Below are 25322 nucleotides of genomic sequence, written 5' to 3' on the forward strand. Positions count from 1 at the left end.
AGAATTCCAAATATGAATGTTTAGTACACTTTTTCCTTTTGAGTAATCAGTGCAAAAAGATATGCAGGAATTTAAAACAAATAAACAGCCTTTTCCCAACACTGAGAAGAAGCCTCTGGAATTATCCTGAACATATAAATATCAGTAGAGTTTTGCCAAGAGAACATACTGGTCATAGCAAACACTCTCTTCCAACAACACAAGAGAAGACTCTACACAAGGACATCATCAGATGGTCATCACCAAAATCAGATTGATTATATTCTTTATGGCCAAAGATGGAGAAGCTCTATACAGTCAGCAAAAACAAGACTGGGAGCTGACTGTAGCTCAGATCATGAACTCCTTATTGCCAAATTCAGACTTAAATTGAAGAAAGTAGGGAAAACCACTAGACCATCAAATCCCTTATGATTTTACAGTGGAAGTGACAAATAGATTTAAGGGACTAGATCTGATAGACAGAGTGCCTGGTGAACTATGGACAGAGGTTTGTGACATTGTACAGGAGACAGGGATCAAGACCATCCCCAAGAGAAAGAAATGCAAAAAAGCAAAATGGCTGTCTGAGGAGGCCTTACAAATAGCTGTGAAAAGAAGAGAAGTGAAAAGCAAAGCAAGAAAGGAAAGATATACCCATTTGAATGCAGCGTTCCAAAGAATAGCAAGGAGAGATCAGAAAGCCTTCCTCAGCAATCAATGCAAAGAAATAGAGGAAAACAACAGAATTGGAAAGACTAGAGATCTCTTCAAGAAAATTAGAGATACCAAGGGAACATTTCATGCAGAGATGGCCTCAATAAAGGACAGAAATGTTATGGACCTAACAGAAGCAGAAGATATTAAGAGGTGGCAAGAATACACAGAATAACTATACAAAAAGATCTTCATGACCCAGATAATCACAATGGTGTGATCACTCACCTAGAGCCAGACATCCTGGAATGTGGAATGTAAAGTCAAGTGGGTCTTAGGAAGTATCACTACAAACAAAGCTAGTGGAGGTGATTAGTCAATGCTGTGGTTTTTCTAGTAGTCATGTATGGTTGTGAGAGTTGAAGTATAAAGAAAGCTGAGTGAAGAAGAATTGATGCTTTTGAACTGTCCCTTGGACTGCAAGGAGATCCAACCAGTCCATCCTAAAGGAAATCAGTCCTGGGTGTTCATTGGAAGGACTGATGTTGAAGCTGAAATTCCAATATTTTGGCCACCTGATGCAAAGAGCTGACTCATTTGGAAAGATCCTGATGCTGGGAAAGATTGAAGGCATGAGGAGAAGGGGACGACAGAGGATGAGATGGTTAGATGGCATGAGTTTCGGTAAACTCCGGGAGTTGGTGATGGACAGGGAGGCCTGGCATGCTGCAGTTCCTGGGGTCGCAAAGAGTCGGACATGACTGAGTGACTGAACTGAACTGAACTGAGGAACACCTAGGAAAGGTACTTCTCTTTTTCTACTAAAGCTGAAGTGAAAATATTTGGTACATAATTATTTTAAAAATAACAAATCTTGTTGATTGACTTCCTCTACCAATTCAATTTATTAGCTGATTGCTCCTTTTGAACTGGGCTTCCCTGGTGGTTCAGACAGTAGAGAATCTACCCACAATGCAGCAGACCTGGGTCTGATCCCTGGATCTGGAAGATCCCCTGGAGGAGGAAATGACAACCCACTCTAGTATTCTTGCCTAGAGAATTCCATAGACAGAGGAGTCTGGTGAGCTACAGTCCGTGGGGTCACAAAGCGTCAGACACAACTGAATGACTTTCACTCCTTTCAAACTATGGTGCTAGAGAAGACTCTTGAGAGTCCCTTGGACAGCAAGGAGATCAAACCAGTCAATCCAAAAGGAAATCAACCCTGAATATTCATTGGAAGGACTGATGATGAAGCAGAAGCTCCAATACTTTGGCCACCTGATGCGAAGAGCCGACTCATTGAAAAAGACCCTGATAAAGATTGAGGACCAGAGGAGTAGAGGGTGATAGAGGATGAGATGGTTGGATGGCATCATTGACTCAATGGACATGAGTTTGAGCAAACTCAGGGAGATAGTGAAGGACAGGAAAGCCTGGCATGCTGCAATACATGGGATCACAAAGAGTTAGACACTATTTAGCGACTGAACAACAATATCCCACCCTATTTTTCCTAGGCCATGAGATTTCATGCCTAGAAAATCAAGGAACTATTAAAAAAAAAAAGGTATAGATACAGCAGTACTTACTGTGGTGACTCAAGGATGAAAGAGCAGATAACCAAGGAGAGTCTTGGAATGCAAGAATGGAAAAACCAGACCCTTATCATCCTTCCCTCTCCCATGTTGTAACTATTAATGGAACAGTATAACCTGTCTCCCCTCCTACCCCATAGAGGGGAGGTATTTGCCTTACTCTTTCCCCCAACCAGTATATGTGCCTCATCCAAGCAACAAATGACCCACAAGACTCCTATCCCACTCCTTGTACCTTAAGTATAAAAGTGGACTAAGGACCCCCATTCAATGTCAGTTCTCCCTTGAGCTGGCCCGCTCTTCTAACAGCATCTCCCACTCTAATAAACTTTATTTCCCTCTCATTCTGTCTCATGTCTGGAAATTCTTTTCCAACACGTGCCCGGACCATGACACTTAGTAAGTACTTAATACAGATTGACTAGCTATAGTTTTATTGAATGTGTGTTCAATAAATATTTAACGTTTTTTCAAAGTTGTATTTTACATTATTTAATGAAGCTATACCTGGATGACTAAATTTATATTTGCCTTAAGAGGAATGCCCAAATTAGACCCACAGTAAAGGAGAGTAAACAGCATCATTGATGCCATGTGATTTATGGGAAATACAGTTTTCCTCTTTTGATTCTAATTACACGGATTTTCCATAAATCAGTAATCACACAGGCAAACAATCTTTAGGAAACTTATAGATACCTTAAAGGAAGCAATGACTAGAGTGGAAATATTTTCTTCTGTGAATCTACATGCCCTATATAGTTGGAATTAGATATCCATTCTAGTTTTCATTCCCAGAATTGAATTATTTTCCTTGCAGGGGTAAAAATTCATGGCTTAGTGGCTTCTGGACGCATACACACCAAACACACACAAGCTTCTGTCACTTACAAGAGAGATACTCTCTGGAGCCTGGAATTCTCCCTCCAGCAACATGCATTTAACCTCCATTTAGGTCAATGAGAACTACAGGCAGGTACAAGGGCCTGGGGAGTAGGAATTTTTAGCAGGTAATTGTTATTGCAACAGAGTTTAGAGAGCACTTCACAGAAGAATCAGAGGTGAATTCACCTTAAATCTTTGCTTTCAGATAAGAATAACCTAAAACCTAAAGCATTCTTTCAAAAAACCTGACTTTATAATACTCAGAAGAAAATAAGTTTCCTTGAGTTCTCTGTTTCTCATTTCAACCAAATGAACTTTGTATAGTTTCACTCAAGAAAAAATAAAAAAATAAATACTATGTTTGCTTGTGAAGTTGCTTTAGTCGTGTTGGACTCTTTGTGACCCCATTGACTATAGCCAACCAGGATCCTCTGTCCATGGGATTTCCCCAGGCAAGAATACTGGAGTGGGTTGCCATACTCTCCCCTCCAGGGGATCTTCCTAACCCAGGGACTAAACCCACATCTTTTATGTCTCCTGCATTTGTAGGCGGGTTCTAGGCCAATTTGCCAGAAATTCTCCGTTAATCTAGAAAACTACTTTCTCTCAATACATATGTTCAAATCACACTCAGATCAAGTAGCTTAAAAAAAAAAACAACTGTACGTGTCTGGATCTCACATAATTTTGCATTAAAAATGTAGCAATTTTGCAAAATAAGGGAGGAAAGAAAAGTCTTACTAAATGTTGATTGCAGCCAGTGGACACAGGACTAGGAATCTTATGCAAAGGAATCCAAGAAGAGCTTGGGAAAGAAGGGAAACAGAGAAAGCCATCAGACCTAAATGGGTTCAGCAGGCAGGACTCAAACTGTCTATGTGAACTGGGTGGTGAAGCCCAGGACACCAGATAACTCAGAGGTCCTCCTCCTGGCTGTGACCCTGATCCTCAGTGCCTTTGTCTGAAGCCATGGCTCTCTGTAAGTCCCTTCAGACTTGGAGGCAATCCTGCTAAAAATCATTGCTGCCTCACATAGCCTACCCCTTGCATCCTTCTCCCATCCACCCAGAGTCAGCTGTTGACACTGGGACATGAGCCCTTTTCTTTTCTTGGGGACCCACCCATTCTAAGCTCTCAATATTTATTTCTGAACTTTCTTCATGCCTCAAGCCCAAGAAAGTTTTATCTAACAAGCAAGAAATTATCTTGATTTTTTACTTATTAGGTAGTTTTCCAAATATTTTGCCCATGTCATGAGTTCTTTGACTTCCCTGAAGAGTGGGCTCTTGAAACTCAAAAGCTAAGACTTTACTTATTTTCACTTTGCATTTTGATGTGTCATCTCTTCCCTGAATTTTCTAGAAAGACCAAGAGGGTCAAAGAAAAGAGAAAGTATCTGTTACTATTTCAAAACTTTAACTCTTCTCAATTATTTATGCACAGTGTTATAAGCCATGAATAAAACTGCAGAATTAATGGAGAGTATAAAATTAGGTGAAGCAAACTCAGCAAATGAAAGAACTATAAGGAAAGAAATAAGGAAAAGAAAAAGCAAATAGAGAAGCAAGTGTGTATTTGCATTCCAATATGTGTGTTGGTGAGGTTTGCAGGCTTTGGTATGACACTGAGTAAATAGAATTGGAAGTATATACCATGATGTTATCTAACATAAATCTTAGTGTTTAAAGAAGACATGAAAAAAATCTTAGAAGTGCTCTGTTGTGACATCAGATTATTAAATAAAACAATTATAATAAGCAAATAAACTTTTAAGCACTGAAGTTTTAAGATGCACATCAGTTTTGCACATGACTATAAAAAAATCTATGTTTTAATTGCATTTAGCAAAATTGCTGAATCCCAAAACAGGCACTGTCACTTGTAAGATCTTCTAAAAACTCCCACAGAGAAAAATATCTCCTCCGTCCCAATCCCAACTTTCTCCCACGGACCTCTCTCTAAAGCTCACTTAGTATTTTGGTCACAGGGTACAGATGAAGAGATATAATAAACAGAGCTAACAATGTTTTACTCACTTTCATCTTACCAAGTTCACTAGTTTTTAAGGTAGCAAAAGAAACAGAAGGTCATCCAACAAGAAAACACCAGAAAGTCCTGACAACCATCCCTTGATAAACATAATTCATTGAAAATTTTTGTTAATAGATGACATTTTAAAAGGCAAAATCTTCTTTATTCTTAGTTGACAAATTCTTTGGAAGCTTCTTAAAGGAATAAGCTGGCAATGCTCTCACATTTCAACTTTAAAATGAAAGGAATCTCTGAACTTTCTTTCTTTAGCAACAAACTCCCTTAACCCCTTGCCCCACTCCTATAAAGAAAACAAAACAGAATAGGTTATGATCTTTATAGGCTACAACCGTTAGTATACATATCCCCCCTTTTGCCTAGAGCCAGATATAACATGGAATCTGAGTTTATCCTTCATACCTCATTAGTCAGGTTTAGTACTATTATTTTCCCCTTCAGATTGCATTTTCATGATTAAAAATGGATAGCTGTGGCTTGGAAATAGGAAATTGGACCATCTCTGAACTAGAGCAAAGTTGAAGACAACTCTAAATATTTCAAAATATTTTGAGTAATTCCGTGAGCTTTCCTGACAATTGGTCATTCTATCCTCACTGAATTCTGTGATATGATATTACATACTCAAAGTCTATGATACAAGGAAATACAACTTCAGGGATAGTAGTAAGTTTTTTTTTTTTTCTTCTTCTTCTTTTCTGTTTTCTTTTTTTAATTGAATGGTTTATCCAAGCAAGTCTAATTAGTTAATAGTGATATAGCTCTAGAGTGGTGAGTTCATTAAAGATATTCAGAGTACTGGTTCTCCAAAGCTTAACTGCATGTGGCTATTGGATCACATATCTACTTTTCTGCCATGTAAGAAGAAAACATCTCAGAGTATAACTATTAGTTGGCTTTGTGGTGTTGGGTTAGTGTGCCAATCTGAGGTTAGAGCAGAGATGGGATCCCAAGCCCTGGGCTTTGTATTATATAGTATTGTATTTTTGATGTTGTACTTAAGGGTCAATTACTGTTTCCATTATAAACCCTGTTTTTCAAGGGTTTATAGCTCACCAATTTTCATTTTGGTATGCAAGTTGCATGAATACACAGGTTTTAAAAATAGCTTAAATTGGGTAGAGCCATTTTTAGATATAAAGCAGTAAAACACACTTTTCATTGGTTCTAGTTTGTTTTGGAAGTTTCCAATCTAAAAGTTTATTCTATCTTAAAATGCAAAAATGTGTGCTTTTCTTTCCTGCATCTTCATAACAACTTCGATGGTAAAAGGAAGCCAGGGGGGATATTGAATAACACTTCAAGGAGGAAAACCGTTTACAAATCTTTTTTGCATGTGTGAAGCTTTGTGGGTGAATGTCATTCCAGTAAATGTTCTTCAAAATCAATAAGCTAATCAATCAAAACTCCCTGAGCCTGGGCACTCTTTCATGTCCCTGTTGATATGTACTGTAAGAAATGAAACACCTCCCTGTCCTCAATGTGTTTGAAATTCTAGTTAAAGAGAAATACAAAGACAGCAATATTCAGCATAACAGCAAACATACATGGAAGCATCTAAATGAGAAATCATGTGACCTAGAATGTGAGGTAAAAGCAAAGTCATTTACAGAGTTGTACAACTTACTGGTGCCCTGAAAAAAGAATAAGAAATTCCAATGTATGGTAATTGCCCAGATACGGAAATTTACCCATCTAGGCTCATGCAGTATTAAGAACTCTTGCCCTGACCATCAGAATTCAAAAATCTCTACCAAAAGGCAAAGTTGTTTTCTCTGCCATACTGAATGCTTCCAAATCATAAAAGCAAATTTCCTCTTGCATTAATTTAAGTTAAACTTTTTGAAAAGGTCCTCTACACCAGCTATTTTCACTCTGTCACCCAACTCTCATCTCCCAGCCTATTCCAGTCTGGTCTCCAGCAGCACTACACAGTTCATACTGCTTTTGCTCAATGACCAACGACCTCCTTGCTGCTACCGCCAGATTAGAAGCCTTTGCTTTTCTCTTTCACTTAAATTTATCTTGATTTAGAAGACGGACACGGTTTTCTACCTTTGTCTCATAGTGATCTTTGTCATTTTTTGGTTCTACCCATCTATTCCCCTCACTTTGCTGTAGGTACCTCTCTTTCCTCTCAGAGATGCCCCACTGCTGTGAAGTTCTGGTGGGATATCATGGCTACATTCCATTAAGGAAGCTGAAGGGACAGAACCTTCTCTTTTCCCCAGCTCAGGATGTAGTGTTTGTAGGCAGAACTCAGCCAACTGCACACTTTCTCCAGGGATTTTAACACCTGATCAAGTCAGGGTGTAGGGAGGGTTAGACATCATATTCATGTACTGGCAGGGACAGAAGACCCTACAGTTCTTGTTGCATCACACTTATTATAGTTCATGTGACGCATTCCTCCAGAGCTCATTTGTTTATGCTCATTTTCCAAATCTAGTTCTCCACATTCATTTCTGTTATCTCCAGATAGTCTTCAGTAAATTTAATTTTGCTTAAAATAATAGAAAATGAAACTTTGCTGATGCTGAAACTCCAATACTTTGGCCACCTGATGTGAAGAGCCGACTCATTGGAAAAGACCCTGATGCTGGGAAAGGTTGAGGGCAGGAGCAAAATGGGGATGACAGAGGACAAGATGGTTGGATGGCATCACTGACTCAATGGACATGAGTTTGAACAAGCTCTGGGAGATGGTGAAGGACAGGGAAGCCTGGTGAGCTGCAGACCACAGGGTTGCAAAGGGCCAGACATGACTGAGTGACTGAAAAACAACCTTTGCTGCTTATGAAAAAATGTTAATTGATATAATTTCTAATTCTTCAGCTCTTCTTCTTTAGAGCTTTCATTTTCTACTCTCTATTTCTTGTATGTTGCAATTCTTCTGGATACTTTTAAACATCCCTTCTCATTTCACTGTCTGTTACCTACATAGGTTATTTTACTTACTCCCTTGACTTCAGCCATCACCCATATACTAATGACTTCTAAATCTAACTAGCCATTCCAAATCTCTCCTCATATTTCTTTATTCACACTATTTGTTTTTTCATTTATTCTACAAATATTTGGCAAATTTCTATGACTAGGTAGCTATATGATAGGTAATGGAGAAACAAAGCAGTGTAGTTGTCCATTTAATGATGGTTAGTCTAGTGGATTCCATAATCTGGTGAAATACATGATTCCATAAACTGTAACCTAATGGATGTCATAGTTTAGTGGATTCCATAGATGTCATGTAATATTTAACATCTCCACTTGGATATTTCAAAAATAGTGGATTCATCAGCTTTCCCTGACAATTGTAGTCAAATATTTCTCCTACTGGGCTCCTATTTCAATGAAAACATTCAACTGCATATGCCAGGAACCTGAGCATTACACAAATTTTCCCTCTTCACTCCATCTCAACCTCTGCACCATTATTAAATCCAGTCTGTTCAACGTTCTCTGGATCTCTAGAATGTGTCCACAGTCTGCCATCAATTTTGCTGCTGTTTTACCTATGTAGGTCTCCATTTCCCTTATTTTTACATCAACACAACACTAGTCTTGGTTTTGGGTTGCAACCAGAGTAAACTTGACAAAATTCAAGCCTACTTGTGATTATGTTTTGGTTAAAAGCCTTCAAAGGCTCCATAATTATCTCAAAATTAAATGTAACCCCTCTTCAAATCTCCTCCTTCTCCTTGTTACATTTCCAACTTGTCACTCACTACTCTACAAACTCCTTTAGAAGTTTGTACTTCTAAGCTACTGAAATTCTCTCACATCAAGCAAATGGATTATGCTCTCTCTCAACTCTCTTGCACAGCATATCTTCTCAGTTCCATATGAATTCCAACCAGGCCAGTTCCATTCATTGTTTAGGTAATTTATCTTTCCCCCTGAAGGTTTTCTCTTCCTATAAGACTCGGTTATATCCCTTTTTATGAATTCTTAAAACATCTTGCTTTCTTCACATCCTAATATTCATTACTCTGTATCATTAATTTCCATGTTTTATGGGTAAATTTCACTATAATGCAAAGCATTTGAAGGCAGAAATCATAGTTTTGTTTACATTGCTTTGCCCATAGCACATAGCAGGTGATCCATAGACATTAGTCAAAACAAATGAATCTTAATGTTTGCCTTATCAAAAACTCAATATCAAACCATAAAAATACCTTTGTTGTGTCCAGGCTTTAAAAACACTGCATAGATTGATCTGACCATTAACAGAGAATTTTATCTATCTGAAAAGTATGGTACTCTTGTTTATAAGCTGTGCTCTGTTGCATCAGTTATCAGATGATGAAACAGCAAGTCCTAGAAGTCCCCTCTAATCATACTCCAGCCAAACCACACTATCAACACACTATTTGCTTTGAAATTAGTAATGCTTCTGAAAATATTTTAGAATCCACTAGGATTGGCTACTTAAGGATTAGAGAAATCTAGTGTCCCAAATATGTGATTATGTCCTTCTTAAGGATCCTAAGAACCTACTTTTTTCCATTCCTATTTTCTTATCCTTTTCTTTATTAACTTTCTTCAGAGGTAAAGAAAAGTGGCCCTGAGAAGAGATCTAGGGTAAGAGAATGTTCTCCTTGATCATTTAGGTATACATGAAAGATCATTAAGATATGAAGCTATCTGAGCCTAAAGCATAAGTTTGAAAGGTTTATTTTGAGCTGAAGAATAATAATTAGAAAATAAATAGTATTAAGTACATTGTATGTGCCAGGTGTTACACTGAACTCAAACAGGACAGGTAAATAGGCGTGTCTTCAACACATTATAGACCAACAGTGTGATACATGAGGGTACCTGAGGGGTCCTGAGACACTTTCAGGGATTCTACAGAATCAAAACTATGTGCAGAATAATATTTTTTGCTTTTTTAACCCTCATTTTCTCATGTGTATACAGTGGAGTTTTCCAGTGGCTACATACTATTTGATGTGACAGCAAATTGAATGAAGAAGATATGAGAACTCAGACATTGAAGAGATTTGCTACAACAGTGCCACTCTTTTCAGTAAATACTTTTGTTTTGGAAAATGTTACTTTTCATGAAAAACAGTTTGCTAATGAAGTGAATTTATTGTTGTTTGAACAATAAATACTTTTTCAAAGATCAGCTTTAAATTTATATTAGGGTAAATATTGACAAATATAATATCCTATTACTTAATGTCCTCAATATTTTTTTAGTATAACAGGGTTATTGAGACCAAAAAGCTTAAGAACTGCTGACATAGGCAATAGAATAAAAGTAAGAAACATCTAGCCATTATTGATTTCCCAAACTGAACATCACTGCAGCTGAAACGAGTCCAAGTGTGGCTGATGACCAATTTTGATGCAGTGCCCCATCTTGCCATCTCCTAGTCTGTCTTCCAGGACTGCAGTGCTGGGGTAAAGAGAGAATCATAACCAGCACATCCATGTAAATGTAAGCAGTAAGTGGCTGAGGACATTCTCTGTAGGACACTACATTGCCCATTCTCTCAGATCATCAATTCAAAGAGTATTGTTACTTAACGCTTATGGAAGTCCATTTTATTGAACATATCTCTACTGGGCATTAAATTTTGATTTACATCTGGGTAAATTAAGGAGAATCTTTGAGTACTTTTCTTCCCCCTTTGTGTTTATTACGTGCCCTGTCTCAGCTAATTCTCAACAGTTATTTGGGTATCAGGGCAAGAAGATGTGCCATCAATGTTTGTAAACTAATCAATTGATCAATTCTTGGCTAAAGCCAAAAGAAAGCATCACTTCATTCTTGGTGGACTAGCCTATCAACCATGTAGCAAATTACTTCTATCAACAAAAATATTCAACTATTCTCTTATTCAGTGTAACCATCTCATACTCTGAAAGAGTGAATACAAGGTCAATGCAAGTGTCCTCAGTGCCTTGGGAGAGGATTTTAAGGTTTCTCTTTTTAATAGACTTTCCCTGAGAGTAGCAAAGGCACCATAAAAAGAACAGTTAATGAAACTTGCTTTCTTCATTACCAAACTTAATATAAATACTTCAACATGTATGTTCTTATTTTTTGTTTTTTAAATTATTCATGGGGTCTATCTTTACTGGAGTTGGGGGGTAGTGATATACAAGAATAATTATTGCAACAGAAGAGAAGTAACAGAAATTATTGCAACAGTAGAGAACACAATATTTTTAAATGCAACTAATATAAGGAACAATTCATAATCTGCAAAAAAAAAACACAATACAATAAAATTAAGAATGCAGGTTAATCCTTAATTTAACCTACATTAAATAATTATCATGTAGAGGTAAAATCATAGATAATTTTAAGGTCTCCAGAAAACTGCAGTTTAAGGAAATGAGATCTTAGATTTTATACTCTGACATCACCTACTTTTATTTTTCCCTCCAGTACAAACTCACATCAGTATCCCTTTCCCGCGCCATTAGCAAGGTAACTGCCTTACCTAACTGGCATTGCCCCTTTTCATTTTGGGGTACGCAAGCATTTGCCACCTACACTCAGATCATGGTTTTGTGATAGGCCACAGAGCAACTTTCTTTAGAGCTATCAAAGCCTTCCTCATTATCCTTTATGGGCTGTGCAGAAAACATCTCAACTATTAGACATTTAACTGGAGTGCAGTAGAATGCGTTTGCTGGCCCCCTCCAGTTCCTTGGGTAAAAGCTCTGTTCATAATCAGTTTCTGGTTTTGTAAATGACCCTCAAGAGGTTCCTTCCAGTCCACTTCAGTTCCCTTTTTAGTGTCCCATTGATTTTCCAGACTTTAGGAACATGTCCTTAACTGCCTGCTTTTCCAGTGGCTATTTCCACTGAATGCTAAAGGAACACTTTGATACTTCAGTCATTGAGAAAGGGATATCTTGAGAACTAACACACCATTTATAACAGCGCAGTTTACAATAACATTTCCTGCAGAAAGAAGGTGCCTTTCTCAGAAAGAGAAGGACAGTTTCTGCACCCCATTTAGTTTCAAAACTATAAGCAACACCCTTGTTTCTTGTCAATAAGGAGGAAGATAGAGTAGCAATCACAATACATAAATGATATTATTTGTCCCCAGAGTGCATACCAAATAGTAACTTGCTCAAAGAGCTTGCATGAATTATGAATGGCAGGAAAGCACAGAGAGCAAACTCAGTACAGACCCACCCCATGCTGCTGTTACATGGATATTTTAAAGGCAGAGATGCCACATGAACTACTTGATGACATTGCAAAGGTATATAATTTATGTTTGACGCCCCTCCAGCTCTAAATCTTGTTTTAAATAATACAGAGACACTATAGAAGCTGTGTATCTGAAAATAAAATAGTGATTATATTTTAATATCAAGTAAGCTAATCAATATAATAATCTGAAAAATCTCATGGGAATGGTGGGGTCTTCAAAAATACGTCCCCTTGGCCACTAAATAACAACAACAACAACAACAACAAAGCAAATTAAGAACAACAAAATACCTTAGGTCTTACAATATATACAGAAGTGGAAGACAGAAATATAAGGAAACTTGGGCATTTATGTAGCATTTGGAAACATAAAGGTGGGCATGAAAGGACTCCTCTTTGACCTGAAAGTCAGGGGCAAAGGCATTATTGTTTCTGTTGCCAAGAAAAAGGGTATTCCTACTGTAATATAACATATTGTTATATTGACCAGTTCTTTTTTAGACTCTGTAATAGAAAATAAGTCATTTTTCAAAGAAAAGTCATAGAATGATCAGATCACAGCTCTATTAATAAAAATATGCCAGAGACTTTCAGTCTTATCTCAGAATACAGTATTCATGTGTCCTATTTTCTTATTTTTTCCCTTCACCATTTTCCCTGAGGTTCTTTTGAACTAAATAATCAGGAGAAATTGGGAGGGAAAACAGGGAAAAAAATCTTTTTCTCCTGCAAAAAAAAAAAAACAGTTGTATAGAAGAGTTTTTTTTACGTACGTTCACACACACACACATGCCCTCAAAAAGGCAATAGTTGAACTGAAACAGAATCATTATCAGAAAGTGTGTGTTAGGAAAAAGAAGAAAAAATATATAGGCAAGGACTCATCTGAATGATCCTAGTTAAGGGCCTTACCAAAGAGATAGCTTAAGTTATCTTTGAAAATGGGAGAGCCTCCCTGCTTGGCTGAGTATGAATTGAATGTTCCCAAAGAAACATTTCACAAATAGGGATACCCTTCCATTTCACACTGCTCTTTCTTGAAATAGCAACACCATTTAACAATATTTCATATCAAGACAATTACATTGTAGAATTATTGTAGTCTTAGGGCTTCATTAAAATTAAAAAAAAGTTAAATCTCTGTTTTGTTGAACACAAGAAATGAATAGTAAATATTGATTTAGAGTGAATGCAAACATTTCCCTAGGAGTGGATAATTACTGCCTTTCTATGCAAAACACTTATATTTGAAGAAGCACTTCACTTACTTTGCCATGCGGTATACATTCTTTAGTACATTTTAAATTATACGTTGTCCTGGACAGTGTCTGCTCTATAATTTCTTGTGTCTCTACACCAGAGTCAGTGTGTAATTTTAAACTACAAAGTTTCTGCCAACTAGAATAGGTTTAACTCTTTCTCTTTGCTGGATTCACAAATTCTTACACGAAGAGATCTGGAAAGACATAGGACTGATGATCTCAGACCTGGAGCAGTTTGGTCTCTTTTTTAGGCCAACAGAAATGCCACTAGTAATGACAACATATTTACAAAGCAGAGACTAAAATGGAACATAGGATTCTTGTATCTAAGCCAATTTACAGCCCATCTAAAAGGTATGAATTAAATAATTATCACTAGAAAATTTCAATGAACTACTACTAGTTTGAATAATTCTTATAGAAGGGTCTGATTAAATAACGGACTATCATACTTTAGAATATCTCTTGTCAAATTCTTTTATTATTGTTGCTTTATCCCTCTGCCAAGATCCTTGCAACAAAGCAGTATTCAAATTACATGAAGGAATATATTTTAGCCATTTCAGTATCACCTATGTATACAGTGACTTAATTCAGAAGTTTATGTTAGAATAGTTTTAACTGTACAAAACACACAAACTATGTTTCTATAAAAATATTAAATAGTACAAAGTTATAAAACATAATATATATCATGTTATTCATCATTTTTTTATCTGTAAATTTGCTGCTTACTAAAGTAATAAAAATACTTGCAAAATCATCTCATATTAGAAAAATTAAAGTACCCACCATTCTAATCTGTTTCTATGAAATTTGACTATTTTTTTTTTAAAGATTCTATATATTAGTGATACTACATAGTATTAGTCTTTCTCTTCCTGGCTTATTTTACTTACAATAACGCTCTCAGAATGGTGGTTGCCACAGGCTGGGGGCAGGGAAAAAGGGGAGATGTATGTAAAGTGTACAAATGTTCAGTTAAAAGAAGTTCTGAGGATCTAATAAACAGCATGGTGACTATAGTTATTAATATAGTATTGTAGACTTAAAAGTTGCTGCAAGTAAATTTAAGCATTCTCATTACACACACACAAAAATATTACAGCAAGGGGATGGATGTATTAATTATCTTCATTTTGGTAATCATTCTACAATGTATATCAAATTATTATTGTATACACTTTTAACATAGACCATTTTATGTGTCAATCAGTCCTCAATAAAGTTGGAGAAAATTATAAATAAATTAAAATGTTTAAGATACTAAAGAATTAAGAAATGAAAGCCCACAAAATGATAAATTTGGAGTAAAGTTACTCAGCAAAAACTAAATGAGACCAAGGGACGGTCTATGTGCACAAAATAGCAGTGTGTCCTGCTTCCGTACAATCTTCACCATCCTATCATGCGAGATTTAGTCTTATTGGCTCTCTCTGGTTTCAAACTGCATACAGCCTCCCACCTTTTGGATGTATTAAAGTTTGCAATAAAAAGGAAGAAATGAACTCTAAGAGGAACAAAATCATTTCAATGATTATAGCAACTATGACTATACTTGAAGATTCATCAGTTTCAATCTTTTGCATGTCATGTCTTATGGCATCCACTGTGCTCTCTTATGGTTACATCCTCTCTCATTATTGGCTTATTTTAGGCCAATTTGTCTGGACACAATAACTGCCTGGGGAGTTCATTAAACATGATTCTCAAGACCTTATTCCAGAGAGTCTGACCCGATAAGTCTGGAACAGGGCCCAGGAAATTTTTTTTAAATGCTCCAGATAAATTTTTATGATTATGTTTGGCAAACATGGTTCTAGACCTTCATCTAACCCATCCTCCAAGCAGACTTTTATTTTTAGTCAGTGTGGGCAGCATCTTCACTAGCCATACTTGAGAGGCTGCTCAGTGAGAAATATCCTCACTGTTTCTGTTTCAGTATAAAAGGAAAGCACAACTAAGATTGACTTTAAGTCATACTAGAGTAAAACTAATTAATACCAGCCCTGTTTCTTGATGGAGGTTTTGATAGAGGTGTGTTTTAAGGAACAGGAAGGTCTGAGTTACTCAAGTGCAGTTTGAAAAGAAAGTGGGTACAACAAAGGGACACAGAACTGAGAGGGCTAGATGGAGACAAAACAGATAAATTATCTATGTCACAAATAAGACTGACCTCTGTTCCTTGGAAATATATTAAATCTAATGCTTTTCTAAGGATAGACTTAATCTGAAAAAGACTATGAGGATCGTAGTGATGTTACTTTTTAAATGCAAATGACAACTTAATACTTCACAGAAACTATGAATGGAGACAAAATTCATGAGCACATGGTAAAAATGCCAGATTTGATCACAACCATGTGAGTCAATTCCAACCTTGATTGTGTCTCTGCAAGTGGTATAAGGAGATGTCTTAGAAGAGAACAGAGTAGTATTCCAGATGACAGTGCTAAAGTAAACAGCACTGATGAACATCGGAGGTATTTGTAAGAACGTTGTAAGCTTTAGGTGCTCAGTTGTGTCCAACTCTTGCGACCCCATGGATTATAGCCCACCAGGCAAGAATATTGGATTAGGTTTCCATTTCCTCCTGCAGGGGATCTTTCCGACCCAGGGATTGAATCTGGGTCTCCTGCATTGAAGGCAGATTCTTTACCGTCTGAGCCACCAGGAAAGCCCATTTATAAGAATAAATAGTCAAATTTTAAAAATCATAAAGATAATAAATGGGCATGATAATGTATTTGACTTTGTGCATCAGCTCCCTCCATATTCCACCACTCTAACGGTGAATTGTGTAGAAATTTTTGCCTATTTTAATGTGTTTCTTAGCAGCGCAGCAGCACAGCACGGCAACTGTGGACAACACACACCAAGACTCTTACTAAAAGAACAAATCCCCATAACAGGGTCTGGAATACAGCCTTTGATTACAGGCATTCACCGATTTTAGAAACTCCTTTATTTTATATAATCTAAGCTACTACTGATTGCAACACACTTCCTGATTTCTGAATTGTTAAAAGGTGAAAAAAATGGGCATCATAGAATCATAATATGTGAAAGTCTTATAGAAAAAAACTAAAACAACAAATAGACAGCCTTTTAAGTTTGTAAAGTGTGTGCATTAGTCAGTCAGTCATATCTGACTCTTTGCAACCCCATGGACTATGGTCTGCCAGGTTCCTCTGTGCATGGAATTCACCAGGCAAGAATACTGGAGTGGGTTGCCATGCCCTTCTTCAGGGGATCTTCCCGACCCGGGATCAAACCCCTGTCTCCCACATTGTAGGCAGATTCTTTACCATCTGAGCTGCAAACTCAAAGTTGAACAAATAATGGTCCGAGGGAATGGCGCATCCCCAAGTCATTCCCCAGGGCGCTGATACCATGTGAGGATGCCATGAGCTGGTTAGAGACAATGTGTCACAGCAAGAGAACCTTTGCTTTCTCAGATGAAGCTATGATAGACAATGGACAAGAGCCATTGAGACCAGATGTAAGAGCAGCCAGATTGGTGGAGATGAATCTGTGCTCCCCACCAGAAGGAAGAGATCCTGCTACTCTAGTCCAACAGAATACAGTATATACAGTATATATAGTATATACCAACAACTCTTGACCACTGTAAGTTGTTTCTCCTCCTCTTTTCTAAATGGTCGTCTTAATGAATTTATCTCCCTTTTCCTTGTCTATTGTCTCTGGAGGAGGTAATTGAAAACACCATTTAGCATTCAGTGAGTGAACCATGAAATTATTACATCTGTATCATACTCAAAGCAAATACACATCCCTTAAAGACTCAGCTTGGACCTGGGATGCAGTAAGAGAGTGAGCCTAGAGATTGTATATCTTTTGGAAGGGGTAAATGTGTTTATAATACATAGGAAAGTTGCATTACTTTAGGCAAAGGCATTAAAAAATTGTTCGTATATAAAGATCTTATGTAGAGAAAAATGGACCACAAGTTGTAACTTGTGAGTTTACACCTATTATTGATATTTGAGGAAAAACTTAGCTTTCACTATGGGAATTGTCTCTGTGCTGCAATATTTTGATATATATCCTCTAGGATTGCTAGCTGTAAAATCACCTATGCTCTTCCATCATATGGAGATAGATCGCCTAGAATGAATCCATCAGAGAGGAAAGTAAATCCTGGAGAAGGGTGTAAGAGAGTAAAAAAAAAACTGTGTGTATGTGTGTGCACACTCACACGTGCTCATGAGAAGGGAGGGGAGCGGGCAGGAGAGAAGTGGAAAAAAGGAGCTCAGAATCCCTAGAAACATGAGAAATTATGGAAGAAAAACTTGGTATCACTGTCAATTGAAAGATGCCTCATTAACACAGAATAAATTGTCTTGTTTCAAATTTTGCAATAGCTTTGTAAAGGTGGGGTCAAATAAGAAAACTGTTACAGATTCACTGTCATTAAATCATTGCAAGCGGATAGAAAGTAGATCTCCTATCTTGCTTTCACAGAGAAGCTGAATCTAAATTTACCACAACACACAACCAGAAAATATCCTGCTAATGAAGTCAATATCAAACAGCCATTATAGCAAACTCCTGTTGAATTCCTATCATGTGCCAATCATTATGCTATCAATGATATGTTAACTTTTTCCATCCCCTCAATAACCAAATTAAGTAGTTTAACTCACTCCATTGTACAGATGAAAAAACTGAGGCTTACAGAAGATAAACAATTTGCCCAGGTCACACAGCCAGCTGGGATTAGAACCCAGGCTCTTTGCCCTTACTCATCGGTTCCCTTAACCACCACACTCAACTTGGGACAAGTATAGTACTTCCCAAATACCAGTGGAATTCTTGTATTTATCTTTATCTCCTGTCCAAGTCTAGAATGAGTAAAAAAGTGTTTTCTCTCTGCCAACAATACCACTAACATTGCTACATTGACATTATTCAGCAAATTGCTTTCACTTAGTAAGCATGGTGAGAACTCCCTGCCTAAACATTATAAACAAGTCCAAATCCAGCTAGAAATACACCAAAAAATTCAAAAGTAGTATAAGAAGTGGAATTTATTATTAATTCCCCTTCAAGATTTATTTTAAGACCCGACTGACTGTATATAAGCGCTGGACACCAGGACAGAATCTAATTAAGCCTGGCCGTTACTCAGTGTCGAGGCTCAGACTTACCCTACTTGAGTCCTTGCGGCGGGACACGATTTCAGAACGCTGAGTGTTCAAAGGAATGTTACTTCTGCAAACAGCATTCTTAATGTCAAAGGATAAAGCATCCCAGTTGTGGGGAACGTTGTTGTACGTCTACCAGGAAAATATTCATCAGCTACCCAGTTGGTCATTCCCTTTGCCTTTGGCTATTTAAATGGACAAATTTTAGTATATATTTAAAATACCCACAAGATCTCCAATCTTAATTATAAAGCTTGGGAAAAAATGTCCAGTGAAATGTCCAGGTATAAAATAAGAACTTCTTTTTAACTCCTTTGCCTCAAGATTTACATAACTGTGAGGGCAAGGAAATCAAATGATAAAATAAAATACCAGATACTACAGATTAGAAATGAAAAGTAAACCAGCCACATGCCAGTTTCTTGCTACAAGTTCCAGCGGATACCAAAATCAATGTGACTGAGAGAAGATGTAGTTTGGAGAGAAAAATCTCCCAGGATAATCAAGGGATATATTTTCAAGTCTATTTTCCCCCACAGAACTGTTTTGTTTTCTCACATCAATGAGCTAGAATAAAATGTGGATCCCATGATCAAGCTGGCAGAAGTCATGCTCCCTACCTGGATGCTCGAAAATTGTAAATCACAACTTTACAAGGATTTAACTTTTCCCTTTCCAAAATAATCAAATGTTGTGGCGAGGGGGCCACTAATCATGACAAAAAATATACTGCAAATTCTTTCTTTTGGTGCCAAGTCCAATAAGTTCTCTGAGTGAAATTAAATGCACGATCTTATTCCAAACCACAGCTTCCCTTGAGGATGTGCAAATCTCAAGTGGGGGCTGAAAGGCCAGTTGTATCAAAGCCCAGGGTTACACCCATTTTTTTCAAGTTTTTTTTTTTCCTTTTTTAACTACTGCCTGCAGTGTAAATGGCTCTGGCCCCTCTGCTTTCCAGCCTTCATAGTCAAATCAGCGCTTCATACTTTCCACATTCTGCATCTCAAAAGTGGGCCAGTCCCTGACTTCGCTTAGTTTCTCACAGTTTTTGTTTATTTTAAGAGATTCTCTGCTGAACTCCAGGGAAGGGGGGAAAGGGGAGGGAGAGAGAGGAATCTGCTATGTTGTAAGCAATTACTGGCTCCATCTCTTAGATCTGCAGTATCACAGGAATTAGAGATGGAAAAGACCCATTAGGTCATCCTGTACACCCTGGGCCAGCACAGTGCTATTCCCTACTGTAGATTATCTCTTCTGAGAGTTTTTAATATGTTTCAAGGGAAGCCAATGATAACATGGTTTCGTTTTATTTCTTTCGCTGCTTTGTTCTGTCCAGTCTACAACATGCCACTTCTACGGATGGATCTAGGGTGACTTTTCAAAGGACATTTGACTGCCCATAAGAATTACAACAACATTTGTGCTTTCCAACAACTATGTTCCATAAGTTCAGCATGAAAGCATTCACAAAAACAAATTCTAAACTGCCAACATTTAGTCCCAGGGATGGAAATATTACATTTAAAATAATTTTGCATAGATATATTCCATATAACTAGTACATTATGTCACAAATATAGCTGTATGAGTGTGCATATATGTTCACATAAAGTACATACAAATACTCATCATTACCCTAGAGTGTTTCTGTTTCCTTAAAGTTGTGCCAAATGCTGCATAATTCACGAAAATGTGATCCAAAATATTTAAGGTTATGTTTCTCACAATTTTCTTCTTATCTCTCTTAAGTCACACATTTTAAATGTCAACTCACATAGAGAAATATTTAATTTCAAAAATTCTCCTCTACTGGGAAATTCTTAAACTCTTCCCCAAGTAGTTTTTTCTCCTTTGTTCATATCCTAAGATGACAGGGTGTTTTGACCTACTTTATATGTGCCTGTCTAGGTATCCTTACTTGATAGACTACCAGTCCCATCCCTCAGGAAAAGGAATACCATATGAGGGAAACCTAGCATGAAAAATGAACACATCATGTGTTCTGAATTGACTATCATCTTAACCATTGTCCTTGAAGCCTATTTGTAGAAGATCGAATCAATATTACTATTTGAAATGATATAATCTAGTGCTAGAATTGTAATCAATAGTGATAGCATGTGAAGTTTTTCTTATATTCTAAGTTTTAGAGTGTTTTCTAGGTATAATGCAGGACATATTTTCATTTGAATCTGTTTAATAAGTTGGCCCATCTTTGATATGTGTGGTATAAAAAAAATGATTTTTCACTGTTCTACTAGGAGATGGGATAATGTATTAATCACGAGTCTGGAATATGGTCCCTTTACAAGGTTGGTAACTGTGGGTACTATGGTACTACCAGTTACCTTTTATATGATCAGTGGTTTATATACTGTTCTTCAAGGAAAAGATCCTAATTTACCCCCCAAACCAAAATTGTAAATGATAAAAGGGTTCGATCTACTCTGTGTTGGTTAAAGAGTACAACTAAATTAGAGAATTTTAGAGAAAGAAAGTTTGGGCACCAAAATCCATCAGGTTCTTCCCCAATCTTGCTGGGGAAGCTTTTGAGCTTGTTCCTCCCTTGACAAGGGCTCTTTTCATGACTGGTTCCTAGGAATATTCCTTCCCTTTAGAGGTGTCCTCTCTGACCACTCTGGCTAATGGGGATCCCCCGTTAAGCCTCTTACAGAACCGTCTTTATTTAACTCTAACAAGAATCAACTATTGCATTGTTCATTTATGGTTTCACCTGCTCCCTAAAGAGTAGCATGGTGTTAGGGTTAAGAGCATGGGCTCTAAAACCATCACCTCTGGCTTAAATTCCTGCTCTGCCACTTATTAGCTGCCTCTCTTTGGCAAATTACTTGTATTCGCTCCCTTACCTGTTAGTGGGGAAAATAACAGTTTCCACTTCACAGGCTTGTTGCAAGGACTAAATGAGTGAAAACATGTAAAGCCCATGGTAACTAACATGCAGTGTGTTCCCAGTAACTATTAGGAGCTGTATTTTACTATTATTTTCCTTTGTGTTTCAAAGCCTAGCTTAATGCCTGGTACCTGATTGACACTCAATAACGGTGTATTAAAAAATGAAAGTATGAATGTTCTAAAGAATGTTTCTAAAGGGAAACTTCCAACAGTGTGAGTTGTCGCTCTTAGAAGTCATATATTGCTGTCAGTAAACAAAATTGCTGAAAGAACTTTTAGAAAGATTTGTTTAGGAAGTCATTAAATAATAGTGTGGGGGATGTAGCTAGTTAATCACTAAGATTTTTCCGACTGGAAGATGCTGATACAGATCTAAAGTTATGCTCTTACCACTTCCTCTCTTTAGGTGCTAGTTCTCTCAAAGATAAAGGTATTTAACTAGATCATCTCTAGGGTCTGTCCTATTGCAACATTCTACAATTCTAGATGTGAATCAGCTGACTCTTACTACTTTTTTTTTTTTTCCTGAAAAAGTTCCCATAGAAGAGTTTTTCATTTGGCAACTGTTGGTTCAAATGGCACCTAGGACAGAGTTATTTTACCCCAGGGTCAGGAGGCCCTAACGACTGGTGACTGTGCTGTAGTCATTGCCACTTGGTGACAGGAACATAAACAGTCCATTTCCCATGCCTCCTCTTTCCACTACCATATTCTCTTTCACTTCCCACTTTCTGCACCAATACAGCCTCGCCTTGTGCATCTCCAAAGCACAGGAATTCCACCCACGCGGCACTGCAGAAATTAGAGCCAGAAAACCCCTATTAGGTCATGCAAGCTACACCCCTTCTAGAGTAGGAACATCCTCTCCCACTAACAGTTCAGCTCTCCTTTTGGCTCCAAAATGTAGCTGTGCTTTAGTGATTCCTGGATATGGTTTGAATAGCAGTTTATAAGCATTCTGGGATCCTTTGAAAATAAAGGTTCCATATAAAGTTTTATTGCTATTTTGTTTATTATAAAGTGGTTTGTTATTGTTGTTTCTGTTAATCTTCCTGGGAATAGTCACAAGGAGATTTCTCAAAGAAGAAATTGTACCAGCAAGCCCCTTTGACCTGATTTTTATCAAATCTGATAGCCAGCCACGAAGAACCTAGCTGATTAAAGCCCTGATTGACCTGTTGCAAATATGCAACTAAAACAAATAGCTTTGAAAACAACTAAAGTATTATTTAAAGTATTACATGTTAATTACTGCTAATATATTTGCTCACATTTTCGTCAAGTTAAAGTATATGTTTATTTATTGTCAATGTAAATTCTGTTTATTTTTAATCATTTTAACAATGTTTAATGTTTTATTGCTCTTGGATATGAAGTCTTATAACTGTTAATTTGCTGAACATTCAACATTTTAAAAATCTGTTTGCTTGTTTCATTACGCTGAACATACAAATTCAACTTAACATTACTCCAGGTGACAAGAAGCCAACTGATTAACACAAATGTCAAATACCACTGAGGATTCAACCCAAATCCTTGGCCACTCTCCAGTCACCTCTCTGGCTCATAGACAGTTTCATTATTTCTCTGTTAGAAAGGGAACATGAAGGTGGGAAACCGTCCTAGATGACACAGTAAGTAGCACTTCACATGCTCTATTTAAGGCTTTCTTCTCTTGATGAGCTTAAGGAAATTAACCTAGGATAATATTTATTACCACACACAAAATTAGCATTAGTGCACCCATTTTACAGAGATGAAAGCTCGATTGTAGAGAAACAGGACCACTGGTCATTGTTACCCAAGTGATACTGACAGAATCAGGGAGGCCCCAAAATCTGTCTCCTAAGTTCTAATACATCTTCGTATCCAAAAGACTACATTTTCTTAATGAAGCACCAGAAAGAGGAACTACAAAGTACTCCACAAAATGTAAAATGCTATTACAATGTATAATAGGCATAATGTTCCGAACTGGAATAGTTTATTCTCTCCATCTGAAATTATATGAAAAAGAAGAATTATTATAAGGAGTGGTGCTAAACTCAACATATTATTAAGAAATTGCTATTATTTAAGATAATAGTTCCATTTTATCAACTTTCATAAACTAATTTCCTGATTTTACAAAGGCTTCTTTCTGTTCCCATTGGAAAACTCTAGATAACTGCTGTGTATCTGACACAGGAGTAATAATGCAAAGGAACCCAATTGGAGGCCATGGTTGCAATGAACCTCAACTTCTAAAATTTTCCAGTGAAACAAAGCCCAGAGAGGGATAAAGACAGATACACACCTCTGAGAGGTTTCAATGTCAAGTTTTTAGCAAAGCTAGAACAAATTCTCAAAATAACAAACAAACAAGGGTTCCAAAAGATAAACAGCTATTGAAGAGAGCACTGAGAACACAATTTTTGGATCAGTTTAGGAGGACATAGACTGGGTTTAAACTAACAAAGTATCTTAAAGTTGTACTGAATATGAGGTCAAGTGGACAAAAAGAATACAGCAGGTTCAGCAGTTTTAAAACCTTAACAGTAAATGAATGAATCAATGTGCAAGCATGTCAAAATTTCCCTAAAAGTAAGCATTCTGCATAGAAATGCAGTCACTGAAGGCAATATAAAAACACCAGAATTTATGCCATATTCAGCAAGATATCTATTTCTCTGTCTAATACATCTGCCCACTTAAACACAGACACTACCTCATTGTAAAAAAACATTATTAATCTAGAATTTTTGCATTTTGGGGACTAACAGACATAGCCAACAAGTCTCATTTCACGTTCACTTTGAGGGATGAAACCCTTAGGAAGGCTGCTGGGATCACTGCTTTGAGAATTCAGAGGCCTCACCTGGCTCAGCCCACTCCAGTATTTTTGGGCTTCCCTTGTGGCTCAGAGAAAGAATCCACCTGCAATGCGGGAGACTGGGGTTTGATCCCTGGGTTGGAAAGATTCCCTGGAGAAGGGAATGGCTACCCACTCCAGTGTTCTGGCCTAGAGAATTCCGTGGACTGTATAGTCCATGGGGTGGCAAAGAGTCGGACACAACTGAGCAACTTTCACTTTCACCTGCCTCAGCGGGAAGAGTCTGTGATCAATTATTGCTGCCTGTCCTGGCTGTGGGAGAGGAACTCCCAAGTCCACTTGCCAGTTATTTGATTTGCTGACTCAGGGCAACCCTTTTCACTTACAGCTGAGAAATCTGAGGCATAGGGGGGTTATATTTAGGAATAAAGAGCTGCAGTGATTGCTCTGAGAGTAGGCCAGTATTGGTCGTTACTCTTTGCAGAATGCAGGTATCCTGATGTCAAGTTCCGTGTCCTTTCTTTCTGCCATTGCATTCTAAATTCTAATTGTTTGGAACTCAACAAAAATATAACTCACACACAGTTATACTTTTATAAGAATATAGTCTTAGTTTGTTCTACAAAAAAAAAAATCATAATGCTTAAATATATTCTTAAATCTTTTTAAGCTCCTAATATCTATTTTTCTGGGAAAAAAATTTACTACTAAAACAATTTCTCTTTTTAAAACATTAAATCCAATAAGTGTCCTTTTGTCCTAGGCTTCATTCTTTAGCCTTCTTTCTCTCTGTTTAGAGAGTTTATA

At 37.2% G+C, this 25322-nt stretch overlaps 1 long non-coding RNA gene across 1 annotated transcript in view; it reads right to left on the minus strand.

Moving 5' to 3' along the window:
- Positions 1-24716, minus strand: part of LOC145540925 (uncharacterized) — a 272251-nt gene extending 247535 nt beyond the window's left edge. Inside the window, exons 1-2 of the long non-coding RNA XR_014078642.1 lie at positions 24561-24716; positions 3861-3924 (exon numbers count right to left, since the gene is read on the minus strand). This is a non-coding gene — a long non-coding RNA (uncharacterized LOC145540925). The remainder of the gene's footprint in view (positions 1-3860; positions 3925-24560) is intronic.
- Between the last annotated feature and the right edge of the window lie 606 nt (positions 24717-25322).

The sequence above is a fragment of the Giraffa tippelskirchi genome, chromosome 3, assembly GCF_054371585.1.
Source record: "Giraffa tippelskirchi isolate mGirTip1 chromosome 3, T2T-mGirTip1v1.2.pri, whole genome shotgun sequence".
Lineage (NCBI taxonomy): Eukaryota > Metazoa > Chordata > Mammalia > Artiodactyla > Giraffidae > Giraffa > Giraffa tippelskirchi.